Source organism: Nymphalis io, chromosome 23, assembly GCF_905147045.1.
Source record: "Nymphalis io chromosome 23, ilAglIoxx1.1, whole genome shotgun sequence".
Taxonomy (NCBI): Eukaryota; Metazoa; Arthropoda; class Insecta; order Lepidoptera; family Nymphalidae; genus Nymphalis; species Nymphalis io.
This window is the reverse complement of record NC_065910.1, coordinates 2,173,362-2,181,718: the sequence shown is the minus strand read 5'-3', so window position 1 is coordinate 2,181,718 and position 8,357 is coordinate 2,173,362.

The window sequence follows — 8,357 nt, the reverse complement described above, 5'->3', positions numbered from 1 at the left end:
TACTTCTGACCGCAAGTATTCAGATCTGAGTACAGCTACTTCTCCGACTTTACACATAATAAAGATTATTTAATATAATTATTTTAGCTTGGCATTAGGATCGACTGTGTGTGGATTACTAATTCGACCGTTACAGAATAAAATGTATGTGCTTAATTTGTGATTATAATTTATCTAGTGCTTGACGGTGAAGGAAAACATAGTGAGGAAACCTGCATATGTCTAATTTCAATGAAATTCTGCCACATGCGTATTTCACCAATCCGCATTGGAGCAGCGTGGTGAAATAAGCTCCAAACCCTTTCCTCAAAAAGGGACAGGAGGCCTTAGCCCAGCAGTGAGACATTCACAGGCTGTTACTGTACTGTACAGAAAAATCGTATTGTTTTTTATTTATAAGGGACATGATATCGTAATTCGTATAATTGCCAATGAATTGTTGAGAAAAAAAGAGTTGTTTATGATTTTAATGCCATGCCATTGCTATGGCTTAGTACAAGCTCGTCTGGGTAGGTACCAACCACTCATCATATATTCTACCACAAAACAGCAGTACTTGGTATTGTGTTCCGAATTGAAGGGTGAGTGAGCCAGTGAATTACAGGTACATGCGACATAACATCGTAGTTCCTAAAGTTGGTGGCATATGGGCCATCCTACCTACCTATTCTATAAAAAAAAAGTTTATCCTTTTGTGACTCTTCTTTAAAATAAATGTCATACTCTATGGTCACCCTACCTGCTCGTCCTTCGGCCCAAAGCTTCGATATTATTTACAGAGATTTATGGCAACACAATAGAATGTTGGTCTATCTTTTGTGTTCTATAATGTATGATATCATGTTCAGCTCGCGCTTTGCCGATCTGTTTCATATTTTAATGTTTTGTATTTAATCTACTATTTGATATAAGATATGTCATTTGTTGATTTGATTTCTGTGGTTTACGATTTATTTTTATTTGTATTTAAATTTATGAAAATTAAGATAACTAAAAATGGTACCTAAGTCAAAAAAAAATGTTTAAACTTTAATTATGTGATAATCACTAAATGATATTTTTACGTTTAAATTTATATTTCAAATTAAACTTAATGTATTTTCAGTAATTAGACGAAATGTAATTTAAAATATATACGATGTAATTAAAAATGTATAATATGCATATAAGATTATTTCATTTTCATTACTAATCAGTATTAAAATAACGAAGCTCCTGCTTACCCTGATTCTCTATTGGTCTCTATCAGTATCGGACGATGTCTGCGGTCGGATATATTTCATATACCAAACGTACGACTTGATTTTAATATCACGGGTCTCTAGATTTTTCTTGCGGCTACAAAGCTAGCTCAAATATCCATTGTAGAAATCAAGGAAAGAAAAAATTAAACTGTAAAAAATTCCGCATATGTTTTGAGATGAGATTCGATACTTTATAGTATATTTTACGTTTTCTATCATACTTGTTAATTTTTTTTTCTAATTTCACTTATTATACTATTGCTTTTTTCACTAGATATTGACTGCCTCGTTGGTATCCCGAGGCCATCAATTCCCAGGTCGGGCCGATAAAACTGTTTTCCGTTGAAAAGTTCTGTAGCAGATGTAACCTTTATAATGTAACATTTATTTAGTAGCAAATACATCCCTGTTTTCATGTGCTTAGCACGAGATTATAATTTATTTCGTGCTCGGCGTTGAAGGATAATATTATGATGAAACCTGTGTTGTGTTTAAAATTGTGTTGGATGAAATTCTTCCATATGTATATTGTGCCACTTTTGTAAGTTGGTATATCAGAAAGCTTAAAGTTCCAATACAGACTAAGCAAAGGTTCAACTCAATCGGTTGTACGACGCAAAAAGTAACATAAACATTAACTTTATATATACCATTACTTATTTCAAATCGTACAAAGGACGCACGAAAACCTTATCCGTAGTACATTTACCCTAGCGGTTACTTGAAAGCGTTATTAATCATTGCAAACCATCTCCAGTGAGCTCTCAAGATCATTACCAAACAACATTAAAATGTACTCTGATTTATCATTATCTGTAACATGGATATTTTTTAGTTACTTTTCAAATGAATGATGCATTTAGAGAGTGTGCAAAGAAGTTATGCGACGTTCTTAAATGGTCCTACAATCACTCAATCCGCAAACGAAAACTAGTGTGTTTGTATATATATATATATATATATATATATATATATATATATATATATATATTACATACATCAAAGCTACAAAGATCACTTCTAAAAGAATAATGTCTGTAACTTCTAGGCTTTTTTGTATACATTATTTATACATTTTTAGTTTATTTTAGAATTTAATACAGAGCAAATTGTTACATATGTATGTATGCGTATGCAATGCAGTTTAAAAGTAACAAAAAAATAACGCAAGCAATTTAAGTGCAGTACATAAATCTCTGTCATAAGATTAGTTAATATTATTCATATTATACCTTAAAAATTTGTTCCCCAAAACCTCAAACATATTTTAATAAACGTTTTTCTTTTAGGATGGACGTCACGTATATGTGAGCATGTTACGCGCATGCGCCGCGTGTCCATATATGAAACTTTTAACAAGCACAAATTTTGAAGATGATTTAAGCAGGCTTCTTTTTATTTCAACATGCATTGCAATAGTTCGTAACAGTACAATTTTTTAGATCTTTTGATAGGTACACATTATAAAGTTCCTTGTTTTTATGTTCAAGTGTCGAATACTGTAATTTATTCCGGTTTCTAAAGAGGTGTTTTCTCGAAAAAGGTTTTATGCAGGTTAATTGTCAAACAAGATAAAATTAAAAGCGATCCTAATTGCATGAGTACCGAAACAGTTAAATTACCTGGCCTCGTTTAGTAAAAATACTTTAAATATATAATATTTATCATTTAATAATTAAGATGTAATTAAGAAAAGATTACAAATTTTTATATTAAATTCAGTCACGATTTGTATAGTAGCTATTTTTATTTTTTTATTTGTATAGATTTAAGGCTTTAATGTATTAATTAATAAAACAATATTTTCTGTTCAAAAAAAAAAATTTAACTATACAAAGATAAAATAGCTTACGATTACCTTTATTCTTTTTTTTAAACTCATTATATTTTTAAATATTATTTTTATTATTAACGGCCAGTAATAATCATCCTTACACACAGTTAACTTGATTTTTTGTTTTTTATTGCTCTTAACTATTTAAAAATAACAAAATGTGAATAAACATTGCAAGTACTAACTATAAGTAATCCATATTATTTGAAAAATGCATTTATAGATGCATTCCTAGAGTTTGTAATTACTCGTATCCACTCAAAATAACAAATAAAACATTTAACCGTATTGATATTTGATTAGTTGGTGCAAAGCTCGATCACTAGTGAAGCTTTTATCGACTTTTTTATTATATTATGTTTAACTAGCTTCTTTGCGCAGATTGGAGGAAGTGTAACTCGTGTGAGTTGCACTCCCTGTTCCGCTTCTGTAGGACATAAAGTGATTTTAAATATAATTAATTAATAACAATATTTTAAAATATATTCTTCCTCAAGAATTGGGCTATCTACAATGGGCCATATACAAAATATTTTTTTAAATCCGACTTGTAATTACGGAGTGTTGCGGGTTTAAACAAAAAAAAAAATCTTCACCTTTTTTGTATTAATAGTATTAAAAAATAAATATTGCTCTTAAGAGACTTTTTGTTTAATATTTTGCATTGTTTTAAGCTCAATGTTGCTTCAGCAAGTTATCAACATGTAAACATTTCTAGATTCATAAAAACTCGTTAGTTCATTTTGTATATTTTTATTAGTTTTTTTTTTATAAATTCACTATTTCTTTATTAAATATATATAGTATAAATCAAATTAAAATATTATTAATTCAAGTAAGCTCATATAAGCACTTTTGAAGCGTCATGTTACAACATGAAACTAAGTGAAAGTAAAGTTACCACTGGTTTGGAATGTAGATTCTACCGAGAAAAATCTGCAAAAATACAGTAGTCAATTATGGATTGAACGAAATTATATATATATTGTTAATATATATATTGCGCTCAGCTTGTCGATGGGACGTGAATTTATTTTGAAAGCTAACTTCTCTCTTTATACTATTAAGATTAAGGTATGTACATTATATGCATTACATAATAAAAATATTAAATACATAGTCATGTAAGTGGAAAAATCTTATTTACAACTATCGAAAGGATAATGTATACTAAGAAATGATTACCGGATAATCGCTCATGAATGTATGTTCGTGGGCGTATCTCCTAAACGTTTAAGCGAAGACGGTGTAATGAGTTTAATGGTGGTTTATGTGGGAATAGATTACTGTGGTCATTATTCTGTGAGTTATGATCCATTCTTCGGCTCTAAGTTATTTTGGATTTCTAGATTTCATGTGGTTTAATTTTGTATTTATCTAGTATTGCACTAGCGATACGCTTTTACTCCGCTTGGGTGCTACTTAAAACTACATATCAGATTTGAATTGCGATTCTTTATTTATTTATTTATTTGGGAAGCATACAGCATAATATAACACATAAACATTTGATAACAAAATAAGTCTCACATAAGCCAACAAAGTTTCCACCTTAACATTGAAACATGGATTGAACCTAACCAGAACAAGTTATTTAGCAAGTATATAAAGTAAAGTATTAACAAGTAATTTAATAAGCAGAACAACAAAAAAATACGATAAGAACATTAATTTAGTTTCATAATACGTTGCAGTGAAGAAAATAATTTCTGTCTTATTTAGACATTTGCGTCTGTGCTTTCTTGAATATCCTTGGTACTATTTTCTCTTATATTGTTCAACCGATTTTCTTCTTTTTTTCTGTATATATATTGATGAGCTTTAGTGTTATGAAATAAAAACAAGAGTACAAAAACAAACTTTACATAAGATTATAGCGTTGCTTCGTAACTTCTCTGTATTTGAAATAAAAATGTAAATATGGAGATTGTATTAGAAACAAACTTTTTATCATTCTTTCAATAATGTTTACAATCTCATTAAAATCGAAATCGAATACACACAGTTATTATTTAAACGGATTTAATTGGATTGCGATTGGATAAATAAGAAAAAACATATTTTTGAATTGCTTATAATGAGTTCGGTTTAGAAGGAAAGAAATTTATGATAAAATTAAACAAATATTAAATTAATATTAAAATGACAAATTAAAAAAAAGCCTTTTTTATTTGAAAGCTTAGTATTAATTTGTTTATATTTAATTTACTCCTTTACGTTTGTTACCTTTCTTTCTTTTTATACCATTTTCTCCTCTGTTTTATATAAAATGGTCGGATGAGCAAATGAGCCATCTGATGGTAAATGGTCACCACCAGCATAGACATTAGAGCCGTTATAAATTTTAACCATTCCTTACTACTGCATAATGCACCAACCATCTTGGGTACTGAGATGTTATGTTCCTTGTGGTTTTAGTTACACTGGCTCACACACCCTTCAAACCGGAATATAATAATACTTAGTATTGATCCAGTGTAATTACAGGCACAAGGGACATAACATCTTAGTTCTCAAGGTTGGTGGCGCATTGGTGATGTAAGTGATGGTTAACATTTCTTACAATGCCAATGTCTATGGGCGTTGGTGACCACTTACCATCAGATGGCTCGTCCGCCTTCTTATTCTATAAAAAAAAAACTACCACCAAGATATATACCGATTTGACTTATTTTATGAATCGTGAAATGAGAACTCAAAATTTAATTAAATATAGAATCGATTCGGTATATAGGTGTACCGATAACTCTTTTACACAAAATTAATTACATATCTATGTTAATAAAATAACAGTATTCAAAGGAAACTATTGAAGTAACAGCCTGTAAATACCTGAAAATGTAAATGATGTCCTGGGAATTAAAAAAAAATGCCCAAATGCTGGTCTAAGACCTCTCTCTTTGAGGAAAAGGTATAGGATACACATGTGGCTCAATTGATTGAAATTAGACACATGCGGGTTTTCTTGCAATGTTTTTCTTCACCACCGCCAATTATAAGCAGAAATTAAGCACATAAAAATTCAGTCGTGCTTACTTCGGCATTCAACTGTTAAAATTCATGTGTTCTAACCGCTAAGTTATGTCCTCCCCCTCCTCAAATAATACTCCTTAATAATCCTTAAATAATACTTAACGTTAGGACAAAATTATATTATTAAGAATTACTTGTTGGATGTGAAGAAGTTTATTTTGAGCTTAGACATCTAGGCATCGATTTAAGATACTATATTTCCATGGCGTTAGACACTTCCTAGCTCTGTACTTTATTGATAAGAATCTCCCGCATATCTTTGGAGTTTAACTAAATTGCATATTGTTAAATACATACTTATCTGTATAAGGATGATACTCCTCTGACTGTACTATGTATCTTACATTGAGTTTACCTTGCAAATGAAAATAATAAGAATTGTACATATGTATTCTGTTTTCAAATTTATTTAAATAGGACACAATTTCCAGTTTTTGGAGTTTACCTGTCCTGAGCGCGTTCATAATCAATTTAACGCATAAATAAACCTTAGTAGAATCGTAACTGGTATATCTACTAATTTATAGTAGTTACGATACGTTTACGATTTTATTTCGATCTAACTTCGACAAATCGCAACCATATCGTTTCATGAGAATAGAAAAACGGTTAAACGAAACGATTACGTTTCGATTCTAGTGCGATAAAGTGGTAATTGAGTGGTAAAATTAGTTCACTGGCTTTGCATGATTGCGTAGAATAATTATTCAGAAAATTTTATATCATAATACATATGTACATAAAGCTCATAGAGGGTATTATTTTCACCAAAATGTTCAAAAATTATTGTCGTATTTTAGCCAATACATTGAACCTTTCCCATCAATTACGCACATCGTCAATTAATGAAAACCGTATAAAAATCCGGTTTGTATATTTTGAGTTTATTGCGTTCAGACGACAGATGGGGCGGGCGAGTTTTTTCTATTATATGTTTTCTTTTTTTTTTAAAACAGGAAGGCGGACGAGCATATGGGCCACCTGATGGTTAGTGGTCACCAACGCCCATAGACATTGTAAGAAATATTAACCATCGCTTACATCACTAATGCACCACCAACCTTGGGAACTAAGGCGTTATGTCTCTTGTGCCTGTAATTATACTGGCTCACTCGCCCTTCAAACCGGAACAAAAAATACCAAGTCCTGCTGTTTTGCGGTAGCATATCTGATGAGTGGGTGGTACTTACCCAGACGAGCTTGCACAAAGCTCTACCACCAGTATAATATGTGCTGATAATTAACTGAAATAACAAAAGATAGCCTCGTATAGTTCTAAATATGTAGTGGAACGTAAACCTAAAGCGTCTTGTGTTGTTGATAATAGGGATAATTTGACGCGGATACAAGTATTTGCATTAAAATGTTGACAACGCGGGGGGTACGCCGCCTGAGGTATTAGAAAAAAAAGGTAATTGGTTATAGGATTTCGTTATTGATTAATTGAAAGTAAAAATAATAATAAAATATTACTGTAATGTATGAATTATAAATAAAAATAGTTACAGGACTTTATTCGTATTATATAAAGTCGTAATATTTTCATGTCACGTTTTCTAAATTTGATAATTGAACTTTAAAATTGAAATGCATGTATTTATATTTTTATTTGTCTTTTATATTTTAGATATGTTTAAGAACTTACTTAAAATTAAAATATGATTATTATAAATAGGACGCTTTTTCTGGTTAAAAATAATTAATTAATTGTAATAATAAATTCAGAAAAACAATACAGATGTTTTTTTTTCTTTTGATTATGACAATTGTTCTTTTAATTAGCACCTTTCGTGTATCTGTTTGTTTGAGTGTACGATATATATATATATATATATATATATATATTAAAGTAACTTTCGAATGATCTGGATTTTTTTAATTTTGCACACGCAACATTATAAAGTAAAGCCTTGTAAATATTTTAAGCAACAAAGGCATGTTCCACTTGTCACTGTCACGTCGAACTAAACAAATAATGCGCTTGAACAAGTTCGTGATGCAAACAAGTCCGTACCGACGAGCCACTATCGGATATCCGATTGTGTAAATAATACCTTATGTGTGTTCTTCTTGCGTCTTTTTAAATGATTTTATTAATAAATGTGAAAATATCGTATTAATAAACTAATATTTGTCTCTGTCAGATATTTGTGATTTATTGAGAGTGAAAGAGACAAAGGCGCAGTTTATTTCACTTTGTACCTGCTTTATTATTAAACATTTTGAAACAGGAAGGTAATAATGGT